Source organism: Lemur catta, chromosome 16 (genome assembly GCF_020740605.2).
Source record: "Lemur catta isolate mLemCat1 chromosome 16, mLemCat1.pri, whole genome shotgun sequence".
Lineage (NCBI taxonomy): Eukaryota > Metazoa > Chordata > Mammalia > Primates > Lemuridae > Lemur > Lemur catta.
The window spans coordinates 15,341,632-15,356,664 of NC_059143.1; positions in this window are offsets into that span (position 1 = coordinate 15,341,632).

Here is a 15,033-nt window from a genome sequence, read left to right on the forward strand (position 1 = left end):
TTGTTTCTTTTCATGTACGTGTTAGCCCCATTCTATGGGGAGTTCAGTCTGAGTGTTTCAGGAGGAGAGACGTCTTCCTCAGTGGTGCCGGATGCCTCTCTGTGAATGGGCGGTGTCGGTTGCCGGACTCAGGGCTAGTGCGTGTCTGTGTCTGGGGAATTTGGTGACGCCCACATGCATCTGATAGCGAATGTTGGGCTAGAACAGTGGTTAAGAGTGCTGGGTGTGCAATGGGACCACTGGGCTTGGAGTCCCTACTTGGCCATGGATGAGCTCTGTGACCTTGGCAAGTTGTCCAACACTCATTCTCCTAATCTGTAAAATAAGGCAAATAGCATATAACTCATAGGCTTAAATGAGACAATCCGTACAAAGTGCTTGGCACAGAGTAAGCATTAAGTGTTAACTTGACTTTAAAAGAGTGTGTCATGAGCTCTTACAACACGGGTGCTTTGGATAACGTCTTGGTCCCCACACTGTCAGAAGATTGTGGTCTGTAAGAGTCTGGTGTCCCTTGGTCACCTGTGCTTCCTGAACAAGGCTGAGGAGGGTGAAATAAGTGACTCTCCCCACCCCAGAGGGTGGCAGAGCTGGAGGGAGGATGCGTGAAAGGTACCAGTCTGATTTGGGCTAATCGTATTATAGAACAGGGCTGCTCTGACAGCAAAAGAAAATTATGATCACCTTAATTTTACAGTTCTCATTAATTTGAGTGCTTTCTGGTTGGTTGGGAGTTGTTAAAGTTAATATGCTTTGATTGAAAAGTGAATTTTTCTTATTGGAGCTTCCAAATGATCTTTTTTCTGGGGATGGTCTCAGATATTGATCCTTCCAATCCTAAAATGTCACTAGGTTGCCAAAGCTCCCCATCTATTTTTTAGATCCCAAAGTGGAAAGGTTTCTAGTTTTCATGAAATAAATTATGAGGCAGAAGGGGCTTCTTGTAGCCTGTCCTAATACAACAAACTCCACTAATCTGGGCCTTTTAACACACTGTCATGTGAGTTGTATTTAACTCATGCTAGTTTTGAGCCCAGGGCCTTGTGAAGCATATGTAACTCACACGTCTCTTCACCTTGGGAGCCGCGAGAACTATTTTTCAAGTTGCATATAACTCACACAGAAAACAATAAGAAATAACACATTTCTCATTAAATTAGAAAGGATCATTTTGTTTTCAAAGTTTTTATTCTATTTTTGTAGAATAAAATTTTTTTTAGTGTGGCAGTCAATGTGCTAAATGATTATTTTCTTACCTATGATTCATAAAGCAGAAATTTGACAATTTGTTCCAAATACACAATCTCAGCACCCCTCCCCCAAAGTATGACATACAAAACCAAAAAACAACCAAGTCATTTCTTATTTATTTATTTATTCTTAGCTAGTCAAATTTAGCAGAGGGGGTTGTATACCCAATTTAGTAACACTAATGTTAATGAGTTCTGATGACCCACTACCTTCGGACCAGCCCAAGTCATTTCTTAATAGGGAATGCATTTAAATAGATGCTGCACTTCACCGTAAAGAATCCGCAGACCTGTTACCGTGGGTTGCAGAATTTATGTCCTCTGTCACCCATGGCTGATTTTAGGTGATCTTATGTAAGTGAAGGCTCTGTCTGGGATCTCTCTTCAGGGTCACTTACTGTTGTTTCCTGGTGCCTGTGGGAGGGTCAGGAAAGCAAAGGGAACCATTCATTTCCCTGTGCAAATAAATTAACTTTTTGCTCATGGGAAATGTTTTCTCCAGTCCTTGGAAATTTGATGTAATTTCAGATTATAGATAAATTAGCTGCTGGGAGGGCAGCACAGCACAGCAAGTCTTCACTGCCAAATTCCAGACCAGTTTCAATTTGTAGTGTGGTGGCTTCGTTGTCCACGGGATCTGTGGATTCCTGTGACTCTGAGATGGAAATAACCGGTGTGTGGAGAGCAAGGCGGGAGGCAGAGAGCAAACATTTATTCAGAATCAGGCAGCTCTGGCTAATTAAAATGCATTTTGTTTCTAGGTTGAAATAATAGCAAGTCAGTTTGGCAATACTAGTTATCTTCCGTTGCTTGGGAGCTCTAATTGGCAGTCAGATATTTTTTGATTATTTTAAATGGGAAACAAATAATAACATTTGCTAGGCCAAATCTTTTGAGGGTGGGTCTGCCTCGGGGTGGCTTCTGTGTGGCTGGATTCTGAGCAAGCTGCTTCCCCGGTGATCTTTGGTTCGGGAGGATCAGGCACAAGAAGGTGATGGGCGTCTGTAGGACGTGCAGGGGAGAAGAACACAGGGTGTTCTCAGTTGATGCAAATCCAAGATATAGGTAGGCTGAAAGCCTATGCAAGTTCATTGCAACTTTAGATAAATAAATTACGGTTGATAGTTCTAACAGGAAAGTTAGGATATTGCAGGTGTGTGTCAAACCCCTAAGACTCAATGTCAGACTGAGCATTGACGCTTCCCCAAATCTGCACCAGGCACCTGGAGTGATGGCAACCAGTGCTTCACTGTTCTTCCTGCTCAGTAACTGTCACAGGGAAGTGACTGTTACACACTTGATGTCGCTATTTTCGTTCCAGAGATACTTATTTTGCTTGGTGGCCTTCTTTTAAAGTAATGGACATTTTTAAAATGGCTAAAATAGAGTGATTAAGGAATGTTTGTTTATTAGAAGTGCTTATATTTCAGTTTTTAGCGGTCCCATCTGTCAAGATAATCACCTAGATACCCTATGGCTTTTGGATTCACTCTCCCTGGATCTTGGGCTCAAGCGATGTGGGCCGGGAGGTCCCTTCCGTCTGCATGTGCGTCCCACAGTCCCAAGGGCAGGCTCTATGCAGGGTGATTGATGATGAGTCTGTGGCCTGGTCTGGGTTTCCCGAGAGGAGCCTCCTAGGGCCCCTCCAGGCCTAGGGAGGCTGCTGGAATTGGAATCTCCTCTATCCGCTTCCGGTCTCATCTGTGTGGAGGCCTCACGTAGCTTCAGGTCGCAAAGAGTGAGAGTCCTGGTCATAGTCAAGAACGCAGGGGCTTAGTAAGAGCTGCCACCATCCCCAACACTGAATCCCCTTGCTCTGGGGCCCCCATATAAAACATATACGATAAAGACCCAGACCGGAAAATGGAAAAGTCTGGCAGCTGAGCAGTCCGCAGAACAAGGAAAAAACAGCTTTGCTTTGCTTGGCCCATCGCTTCAATATCTTGTAGTTGGTTTTTTATTTCTTGGAAACAACCAACTTTTCATTGTTATTTGCCTTCTGTGTCTTCTCTTTAGCTATTATAGAGTTTCCCTCCCTGTCTCTCCACTCCTTCCAAGGTTTTTACCCTTATTTTTGTGAATTCGGTTCCTTTAACACTCCAAGACTGGTCTGAGTTAGTAACAGTAAATATTTATATAGCACCATGTGTCAGTTTCTATACCAAGTGCTTCACATATATTTGTGTAATCCTCATACCAAGTAAACGAGGTGGTACTATCTGCATTTTACAGATGTTTCAGTAGACATAGAGGCAACAGAGAGGTTAAGTAACTTGCCCAAGGTTGCACAGTGGCAGAGCTAGGCTTTGAGCCCCGGTAGTATGGTTCTGGAGCACAAGCTCTTCAGTACATCATGTTGTCTTTTCATTTTGATTTAAAGGTGAAGAAATGGAAGAACGCAGAAGGGAAGCCAACACTGTCTGAGATTTGAGGCTTTTTTTTCTCCCCTAGCTCTCAGAAATACGCAATTATGATTTGCAACACAAATATGCCTAGATTGCAGAAACCTAGTAAGCGTGTACGTTTCTTCCAGTTAGGTATTTCTTTAGAATGTACGAGGTGGTGCGTGATGGTTAGCTGGAAAGTGGTGAGTTTGGAGGCATCGTGCTGTCTTTGGAACGAGTCCCTTCCCCTTTTCATGTAACTTCAAGTACGGCTTGTTATGCTCTTACCTAGCTGAAAAGATTAGGGGAAAGCATTTCGCAAAGTATAAAAGGCTGGTGAAATTATTAATAGTGGTTTTACTGAACACCAGAGAGAATAACGAATACCTCCTTGTGTAAGATCTTTCTAGGCTTAGTTGTGCCAAAGACCTTTTTTTTTTTTTTTCCTCAGGAAAACTTGCACAAGATTTTGGCAGTGGTATCCTGGGCTTTATCTTTTTCAGTAAGTGCTCATTACTGCTGACATCATTGTTGCTATTATTATTTTGATAAGTGAGCATTACCAGTGATGCTGTGTGTCAGGGGTTCTCCAGCTCCCATGTGCCCGAGAATCACGTATTACAGGGCTTGTTAAAACTGCAGAGTCCTTAACTCCTTCCCCAGAGAATCTGATTCTGTGGGTCCTATGAAGGTGGAGGAAGCTGCAGGTTTTGGCCTTTGCATTAATTTCTTGACTAATATAAAATTCAGAAGTTATAAATTAGAATACAGTGAAAAATAATTGTCCTTCTCACCTGTCTTCCTCAGTCACTGTTTCTCTCCCAGATGTAATTTCTTATTTCTTGCATAGATTAAATGCATTGACTGGAGATACATACATAAAGGTATAAAAGTATCTATGTTCCAGTTTTTTACACATGGGATAGCATACTATATACATTGCTTTGCATTTTGCTTTCTAAAGTTAGTGTATCTGGGTAGTTCATTATTTAATTAGCGCCCTATTGACATTTGTTTCCAGTCTTTTGCTAGTCAAGCAATACAATTAATATCCTATATCTATCATTTCACGCATGTGCAGCTACACCTAGAAGATGAATTTCTAAAAGTGACTCAATACTGAGTCAAGGATATCTACTTTTTATTTTGATAGATTTTGCCTCTCACCGAGGTTGTACCAATTTGTACTCCCACCAGCAACGTACAGGAGTGTCTGTTTTTTCTTAGTCATGTGAGTCTGGTATCAAACATTCTGATTGTTGTTAATCTTGATTCTCTGAGTTTTATTTTACATTTTTCTTATTTTGAATGAGGTTGAACATCTTCTCCTGTAATTAAGAGCCACTTGTAGTTCCTTTTATGTGACCTCTTTGCACATCTCTGTACATATTCTTTACCTATTTTTTCAACTGGGTTATTGGTCTCACTGATTTGAGAGCTTTTTGCATATTAAGGAAAGTAGCCCTTTGTCTGCGATATACTTTACATGTATATATTCCTAGGTTTTTGTTTGACTTTGTTTATACTTTAAAAAGAATCATGGTGGTTTTTTCTTTTATAAGGTAATTCAATTTGTTGATAATTTCTCTTATGGCTTTGGAGTTTTGTATAATATTTAGGAAAGCCTTCCCCACGGTTAAGATTCTTTTTTCTTTTTAATGGAACATAAGGCAATGTTTCTTTTCTTTTTTTTTAACTCCACAATTAAGATTATTTTTTAAAAATCCCATGTTTTCTAGTATTTTTATGATTTTACTTTTGAGGTTTTCATTTTTTTCCCATCGAAATTTTTATTGTTGGTTGTTGTGACATGTAGAGTATATATTCAACCTTATGTTTTTTCAAATGGCAACCTAATTGTCCCAGCATCATTTCCTAAATAATCCATCTCTCTCCCACTGATTCAAAATGGGAATTAAAAAATATATAAATTCTCATATGTATATGTATTCTTGTATAAATTCTTATGTGGATATATGTTTAATACACATTTTTATATATATTTTGGTCTATTTCTGGATTTTTCTATTCTGCACCAAAGGTATGTTTACGCTTCAGTCTCATACGTATTAGTTTTATTATTATACAAGCATGCCTTGCTTAATGACAGGAATACTTTGTGAGAAATATATCAGGCAATTTTGTCCTGGTGCAAACATCACAGAGTGTACTTACACAGACCTACGTAGTATAGCCTACCACATACCTAGGCTATATGGTACAGTCTGTTGCTCCTAGGCTAAAAATCTGTACAGCATGTTAACTATACTAAGTACTGTAGGCAGTTGTAACACAATGGTATTTGTGTATCTAAACATCTAAACATAGAAAAGGTACAGTGAAAAATACAGTATTATAATCTTATGGGACCACCAGTCTGTCATTGGCCAAAATGTTGTGTGGTACATGACTATACTTTGCAATGTGTTTTAATATTTAAGTTATTAGCTTCTTCTCATTAAGAGAATTTGATCACTATTTTTTAAAACAATTTGATCACTATTCTTGCATATTTATTTTCCCATACAAACTTTAGGAACAGCTTGCTCAGTTAAAAAAAATCCTGTTGGTATTTTTAATGGAATAATATTAAAATTTTAGATTAGCTTAGGGAGAATTAGTATCTTCATTTTGTTAAGTCTTACTATCCATGATGAAGTACATCTTTTCATTTGTTTAAATCTTTTTCCTGTGTCTCTTATTAGCATTTTAAACTTCTCTTCATATAGATTTTGTGGATGTTTCTCCTTAAGTATATTCCTAAGTGTTCAATACTTTTTGATGTTAGTATAACTTTTCTAATTGGTTTTTATGTTGATTAAGAATATAATAAGCTTCTTTCCCAGAATAATTCTGAATTCTCCTATCTTTTTTTTTTTTTTTTTCAGTTGATTCTCTTGTGTTTTCTGAGGGAATATGCAGTTTTTGTTTGCACTGCTGGTGGTTCAGGTGCTGGTCGAAACCCTGTTCTTAGTGTTGTCTGATTAAGGAAATATACATACCTCATAATGCATGTATTCACTTAAATCATGGATTCATGTAACTGTAGAGATGGAAGAGACCTTGCTGAGGTCCATCTGAGAAAACTGAGTCTCAGACAGGTAAGTCCTAGCTAGTCAGAACAGAACCCGGGTTTGCAGACTTGTGGCTCAATGACCTTGGCTCTGGGCTAAGCTAAGTCACTGAATGAAACTCCAGAACCAGACACTGTGAGCAAAAGCTTGGACTTTGGCAGAGGCTGGTAACGTCTTACTATTCTGAGCAATGATTCATTAATCAGTGTAGGAATTAGCAAGATACTGACACTTGTGCTAATATGGGTTTTCAAAGATCACATATGTCTCCAAACACCAGCTATGTGTTACCTCCAGGGAGTAGCACAAATGACCATTGGTCTCCAGTGAGTCATCAGCCTGCATTTGCTGGAATAAATGAAAGCATTGTGAGAGCAGGAAGTAGGGACAAAAACCTACACTGCTAACCCAAACAGCTTCCCTTTCTGAACCCCTGGAGATCAGTTATCACCAAATGGACAGATAGGCTCTGCAAAGTTTTTGCAGGCTTCACAGCTTGTAAATAAGAGGCTGCATTCTTCATGCTCTCCTCTCATTGAATCTGGCAGAGGAAAGAGCTCTGACTCCAATCAGCTGGGTGATGACTGGGAGCTCGGCTGGCTGGGAGAGAGTGATGACTCCATTTGAATAAACTTTGTAAACCCCACTATTCTTAATTCAGAGGACCCTATCTATTGAGAACACAAGGCATCTTATTCATGGAAAATCATGTCGGGAACAACTGATGCATATTACTTATAATTTATAAAGCCATACCAAATGCAAATTGGTCTGTGTTGAATACATTGGCATAGATTACACAATATTTAACATTTCTGTAACTCATCATTCCTTTAATTCTTTCTATACTCTTATTATTCTTTGTAATTTTACCAGGACTTCCTTTCTGTAGCTTTGTTTATTCTATTCTTCCATTTACATTTTCTCAATTATTTGAGTCTCCAACAAAAAATTTCTGACTCTTTGATACTGCTAGATTCAGTGCTGTAATTTCCAGTTGGGTCCTTCCAGGAAAAATTCCAGAAGATGCCGCCTCTTTTTTGTTTGTTTGTTTTTTGCAAGTGGATTTTATTTTGGAACTGACCACAGGAAGCGTTTGGTTGGTGTTTATACCTTGAATCAGGGCAGCAGAGAGAGCTTACCAGCGCCTCACGTTCGACCTCTATTCCTTGGCCTCTTTGAAGCATTCGCCATTGTGGCCCTCTCCACCTTTGACTCTCAGGATGTTACAGATAAATCAGGGTGTGGTGAAGTAGCAACAGCGGGACTTTGGAACCATGCAAATATGGGTTTGAATCTTGGCTCCACTCATCAGCTCTGAGGCTGAACTTCAAGTTCAAGTTCTTAAACCTCTCCAGGCTGCAGTGCTCTCACCTCAGAAAGGAAAGCTACATTACCCTCCTCATAGGCCAGTCATCAGCCTTGAAGCCTTACTCAACTTTAGTTTTGTTGGGGTAGGGGAAACATTTGTGACCCTGGGCATGATGCTAACACATTGCCTTCCGCAAGATAGTCAGATAGGCACTCACTGATTTAGCTGCTTTCTACTTCCCGTGGCGGCCTAAAGTGACATCCTTCATCTGTGCTTTGTGTGTTAGGGTTCTCCAAAGAAACACAGCCAATAGGAGATATATATACACCATACATATACATACACGTGTGCGTGTGTGTGTGTGTGTGTGTGTGTGTATATATATATATATATATATATATAGAGAGAGAGAGAGAGAGAGAGAGAGAGAGAGATACAGATAAAGAGTGAGACAGTGAGAGAAACTTATTTTAAGGAATTGGTTTATGCAACTGTGGGGGCTGTCAAATCTAAAATCTGCAGGGCAGGCTGGCAGGCTGGCGACTTGGGTAAGATATGATACTGGAGTGTGGATTCTGCAGGACGGTAGGCTGGAAACTCAGGCAGGATTTCTATGTTTCAGTCTTGAAAGGAATTTCTTCTTTGGGAAACCTCAGCCTTTTGCTCTTAAGGCCTCCCACTGGTTGGAGGAGCCCACTCACATTATGTTAATAGTCTGCTTTACTCAAAGTTTACTGTTTTCAATGTTAATCTCATCTAAAAAAATACCTTCACAGCAATATCTAGGCTGGTGTTTGATCAAACAACTGGGCATCGCAGCTTTGCCAAGTTGACACATAACATTAACTATCATCTTCTGGAAGCTTGGCCACCAACCCTTAGCAACTAGGCCTCCATCCAAAGTCAGAGGGCTTAATCGAAGGGGACATTCAGACTTGATATGCCTTCAGGTCCCGTCTCACTTTCTAACACTGTGTTTCTCTGCTCCTCTTGTTTTAGTATTAGATTTGTAGAGACTTGTTAGGAATTTACAGCTTGGGATTGCTTCACTTTTTTTGAAATGGCTCTATATTTTCAAATAGCATTAACTTTAAGAATGGACATCACATGTTTATTGACCAGAAAAGTGATGCCTTTTTATCACTGTGATGTGATGATGTCATTTAGCTAGTGAGTGCTTGATACGTTTTTTGGATTAAAGAATATTAAAACAAATTTATATATCATTAAAAAAGACATTCACTACAGAAGCTCCTGGGTGATGATAGTTAGACCCACCCTCTGCACTAGCTATCATGTATTAATAGTTTAGGGAACTTCAAAGTGTATTGGAAAGAACCAAGGCTTTGTGATAAGACAGATCTGGACTTCAATCCTGGCTTTCCCACTTACCAGTTGTGTGATCTTTTTCCACTTATCAGTTGTGTGATCTTTTCCCACTTATCAGTTGTGTGATCCTAGTCAGAATTTTTAAAATTTCTCTGAGCTTCAGTTTATTCCTCTGTAAAATGGAAGCAGTGGGGCATCTCACAGGGTTGTTGTGAAATTAAAAGAAATGGCGTATGTGAACTGCCAGGCATAATGCTTGGCACAGAGTAAACTCAAAATAAAAAGGAATTCCTTTCTCTTCCCTTGGATTGTTTGTGGAGTTCTGGAGCACTAGAATGCCACTGTAAGCCCGAGGTGAGAGGCTCACTTCCAGAGGTGTCAGGGAACTTATCTGCCTTTTTTCTTTTAAACCACATCAGGGTGTGGTCCCCATCTGAGGGTGTCCCATCTGAAAGGGGAGGGTTAGGCCGTGAAGTGCTTTGCTTTATTTTTAAAACAGTCAGTCCGTACTCTAGGAATCTGCAGTTCTTCCCTTCCAGGAAGAGTGATGAATCATTACAGGAAATAGTGTTTTTTTCTTTTTTTTCCCCTCAAATATCTTACCAATGAAAGTCATTAAAAATAGAACCTCCAGTTGAGAACAATTTTGGGAGGAGTCAGAGCAGAGACAAGTTTACCAGGGTTGAAGTCAACATCTTAGAGCGAGTTAATCCGGGTTTTCATCCCCATCCCCGTCTCTCCAAGGTCTCGAGAGACTTGGATATTGAAAAACAATTAATTAAAATACTACTTGATAGCAAAAGACATAGAATACCATCAGTGATAGACATATTGTAAATAATTTCCAAATAACTAATTAAAAACAGGTCTCTTGGTGCTGGAGAAAGTTCCTCTAGCTGTAGAAGACAGCGCGGTACAGCGTGGGTGCTGATCTGATGTGTGTTGACTCATTTGATTGTAGTTATCATTACACAGTGTACATGTACACCAAATTGGCACATTGTACATCTTGAATGTATTCAATTTTTATTTGTCAATTAAATATTTTTAACTTAAAAAAAATGATGACAGCACGGGAGGAAGCTGTGTTGCCGGGAGGTGGGGTGGCCCACGCTGCCCTCTAGCAGGGGGAGCCCGAGGGTCTGACCATGCTTTTTACAGCACATTTGTGCTGGAGCAGGATGGACTCACCTGTCTCTCCACCAGGTTTCATCTAAACCCTAAGTGGGGCCAGGCGCGGTGGCTCACACCTGTAACCTAGCACTCTGGGAGGCCGAGGCGGGAGGATTGCTTGAGCTCAGGAGTTCAAGACCAGCCTGAGCAAAAGCGAGATCCCCGTCTTTACTAAAAAAATAGAAAGAAATTATATGGACAACTAAAAATATATATAGAAAAAATGAGCCGGGCATGGTGGCACATGCCTGTAGTCCCAGCTACTCAGGAGGCTGAGGCAGGAGAGTCACTTGAGACCAGGAGTTGGAGGTTGCTGTGAGCTAGGCTGACGCCACGGCACTGTAGCCCGGGCAACAGAGTGAGACTCTTGTCTCAAAAAAAAAAAAAAAAAAAAAGCCTAAGTGGTAGTTAATTACCATTAACCAGTTTCTTTCAGCTATTTGGCTCTTCGGAGACAATGGGATCTAACTTATTCTTTCTTTCAACTGTGGCTGGCTGGAGGTCACTTTACTACATTCTGAATGCTCTTTTCATTGACACCCTGCAAATGCCTGCAGCTGGGGCTTGGTGGCATGCATGCCCTAGACTCGCCTCCTCCTCTGGGTTGGTTTCGCCAAGCCAGCCGAGCTCACGCTCCGCTTAGCCATGGCGTCTACAAAGCTGTTTCCGACAGGGCTCATTTTAACCAAGGGCCCAGGGCCTTGGGCTCCTGCTGTTTCCCAGAGTGGGAAGCAAGCACCTTTCCCGCCTTGCTCTGGGCCTTTCCCTGTATTGAACACTTACTTCCCTGCCTCTCAAGCCCAAGCAGCTCTTTCAGAGCGGATCGCTGACATTTATGGGGTGAGAGAAAGACAGAATGAGAGAGAGAGAGAGAGAGAGGGAGAGAGAGAAAGCGCCCAGGAGAGCTTGAGCAGGCTATTTCTGGAGGGGCTGCTCCTCGCCACGCCTCATACTGCTGCGTGCTGCTGGAAGAGACTGAGCTCTTTAAATGGAGTCAAACAGCTTCTTGTCCTGGGTCTTGTCTGACCCAGGCCTGGGGGTAACTGGCCTTCAGGAGGGACGTCCCTTCTCTGCTCACTGGACCTGTCTCTCTTCGGGGAGTGGAGGGAAGGGGGTGTCTGCGGCCAGCCTCCCTCCTGAGCACCAGGCCCGGGTCCTGCAGGCAGAGCAGAGCTGCTCACACATTCTGTTCTTGGAGGTTTGCTGCTCACATTCCAGCAGGGGCAGGAAACAGGAAGCCAAACAAAGGAAAGAAGCACAGAGGAAGAGACCTAGAAAGACAGACAAGAAAAGATACACTTTCAAATCCGATCCAGTAGGCTCAGGCTTCTAACTTTGAGTAGAGTTGGTGACAGGAGTAGAGAATTTTTTGATTCAATATTTTTGTTTTAATGAGATATACAAACAAAACAGAAGACATATCTTACATATTACAGTTTAAAGACTAATAATGCAAATACTCAGGTCCCTACCACCCAGTTTAAGAATAGAGCACCACTGGAATCTTTGAACCCCTGTGGGGTTTTCAGGTACCTAAGTCTATTTAATCTGCTGCCAAAAGTCTGAATCTACCATACATTTACATTTAAATATGTCAAATTATCACCTCTTGTGGTGTTCTCGAGATAAGAATTGGTTTTAATTAGATAAGAATTGGTTTTAATTACTTGAAGGAGTCCCGACTTCCCCAAAGCCTTCTCAGTAGCCTCCCCCTCAGCCCCAGACACCACTAAGAATTTTCCTCAGCTTTTGTCTGCAAAAGAAGGATTAGTAGCGCACATAGGGAGACCTATTCCTGTTAATACCTGTTTAGCGACCCCTTTCTTTCTAAATTCTGTGGCTATCAGAGCCAGGAATCTTTAACAGACTTAAGGAAGCAGCAGCTGCCTCCATTTGCAGCACAGATAAGGTAGTCTACGCTGCATGTCAAGGGGTGTGGTGGGGAAGGAGTAGGTAGGTTACAAGTCTGATTTTCCTCTCTATAATATGCAGGCATTGAAGCTTGCAACAAAGATCTTTCTTTCTTCCGTCTCTGGCTTTTTCCAGGGGGACATTGTGGGATGATTTTATATGCCGCGTGTGGCCACCTTGGGGACCACAAGTTGGGTGGTGGCTGGCTGGTGCAGGCAGGGATAGATTGGGACCGTCTTAGACAGACGCTGCGGAGGAGCCTTTCTGAGCATCCACCTGCAGCGGAAGGTCAGGAAGCATCTTACCATTGCTCATCACTTGAAAGCAGGCTGCGATGATGTTGTCATCCACATATGTCGTGCTTTGTGTATACCTGCCAACCCATCCTTTTCTGGATGTCACTGCGCTGTTTTTGCAAGATTTTTAGGTACTGAGGTGTTAGGAACCAGGCTGCACAGCAGGATGTGAGCAAAGCTTCATCTGTATTTGCAGCCACTCCCCATCGCTCACATCACCACATAAGATCTGCCTCCTGTCAGATCAGCAGCCACACTAGATTCTCATAGGAGTGCAAAACTACTGAAAACTGCGCATGCGAGGGATCTAGGTTGCATGTCCCTTATGAGAACCTAATGCCTGATGATCTGAGGTGGAGCTGAGGCAGTGATGCTAGTGCTGGGGAGAGGCTGCAAATACAGATTATCATTAGCGGAGACGTTTGACTGCACAGTAAATGTAAGGCGCTTGAATCATCCCTAAACCACACCCTCCCTAAACCTCCTATCCGTGGAAAAATTGTCTTCCATGAAACTGGTCCCTGGTGCCAAAAAGGTTGGGGACCACTAATCTACCCCATTCCTATATCATCTCCCACTGGGCTGGACCTGGACCAGCTTTCAGCTCACCTACCCTCTCCTGCTTCTTTGGCAGGACCTGGAGAGGAACCCGGTGGAGGTGAACTGTCTTCCTTGGTCTGGTTTTGGAGCCGCCCCTCTCTCTTCCCAGTCTTCTTGTCCAGAATTCCCATGATCTGACACCACCAGGTGGAGCTTTTTGGTCCTGGGCCCAAAAGAACTGCTGGGCTTGGGGCTTTGAGGGGATCTTTTTGGATTTGGCAATATCACTGATGGTTAGGGTCTGGGCAAAAGGAGAAGCTCCTTCTCATTTCTGTTTGTGACAGTTTGTGCCACTTTACAGAAAGTGTGTCTGGAGAGCCTCAGGGCTGGAGGGGAGTATGAGGCCTTGTTCTGAGTCTTTTATAGCTTATAGAGGACCTCAGAGCCATCAACCGTGACCAGAGGGTGAAGTCTTCGGTCATTGACAGAGGCTAAGTCCTCAGCGAACAGCAGGTGATCTTGACCCGGGGCCTGCAAATGTGCGGACTGACTTGTGAAATTTTGTATGCATGTAGGTCTGTGCATTTTTTCTGGGGAAGGGTGCATAGTTTTCATCAGATTCTTGTCAAGGCCACATGTGACTCAAAGTAGGTTAAGAACCAGTGATCATTTCTGATTACTGGTTTGTAATAAAATGAGAAAAATAAGGAGATATAACTGAGTTTTTCATAAACCTAAATTGTAAGAATGCCTTTTATCCTGGGATTATATCCATTCTCTCTTTTTGTTATTAAAATATTCTTTCCTTTTATGGGATGATGGTGCTAGTGAATTGTGATAACAAAAAAAGCTTCTCTCTTGACAAAGTCAAAAGTGAGTAACATCTCCAATTGCAATTTTTTTTTCTGGCTTTTGAAATCCCAAATTCTGGGAACCACTAATCCTGATGGTTGCCTTTATATGTGTACATGATTTAGGAGTGTGCTGTTGTGCATCATTCCTCCTCCCTGTACATGAGAGCTGTCTTTGATCATGTGCAAAGCGCTCTTAAAGTGATGTAAACCCAGCTTCTCCTGGTTCCAAGAAAACGTAACTGTCACATTGAGCAAATCACCTAATCTTCCCGGGCCTTCATTTTCTTATTAAAATGAGGAAGTTGGGCTGGGACCTCTCAAGGTTCTGTCCAAATCTAACATTCTATGATTGAAGTGATACATGAGAGACAGGAAAGGCTGAAGTGTAAGTCAGGGCCTTGAGGTGAGAGGTCAAGGGCAGAGGGAGAATCCTGTCTCCTGATTTGCCTCAAAAGCAGAGTGAAAGAAAAATTTTGTAATTTATTTAGAATTCTGAGCTGTACGATCCTATTAACTCATCTGCAAATTAGGTTTTATGAGATGTTCTGAGTGAGATGAAATGTAAAATTTTTGCAAAAATATATGGCTTTTGTCCAAAAGTAGACAATATGCTTTTTATACAAAGATCTGTAAAGAAGAAACTGACCAAATCAGATATAAGGATCATGCTAAGAATAGCAACAAAAAGAACAACAATAGAGGTAGTTACTGCTCAGCCCACTGAGTGCCAGCTCTCTCGACTGAACTTTGCATTCATTGTCCTGTTGAGTCCGGCAAGGTAGGTTTGATCATTCCTTTTATAGCTTCAATCATTGGCAGAGCTATGATTTGACCTAAATTCACTTACCTCAAAAGCTCCTACTCCTGTGGCCACTCCTTTAAAACAGAACCTTACTTCTCCAGGTGTGGC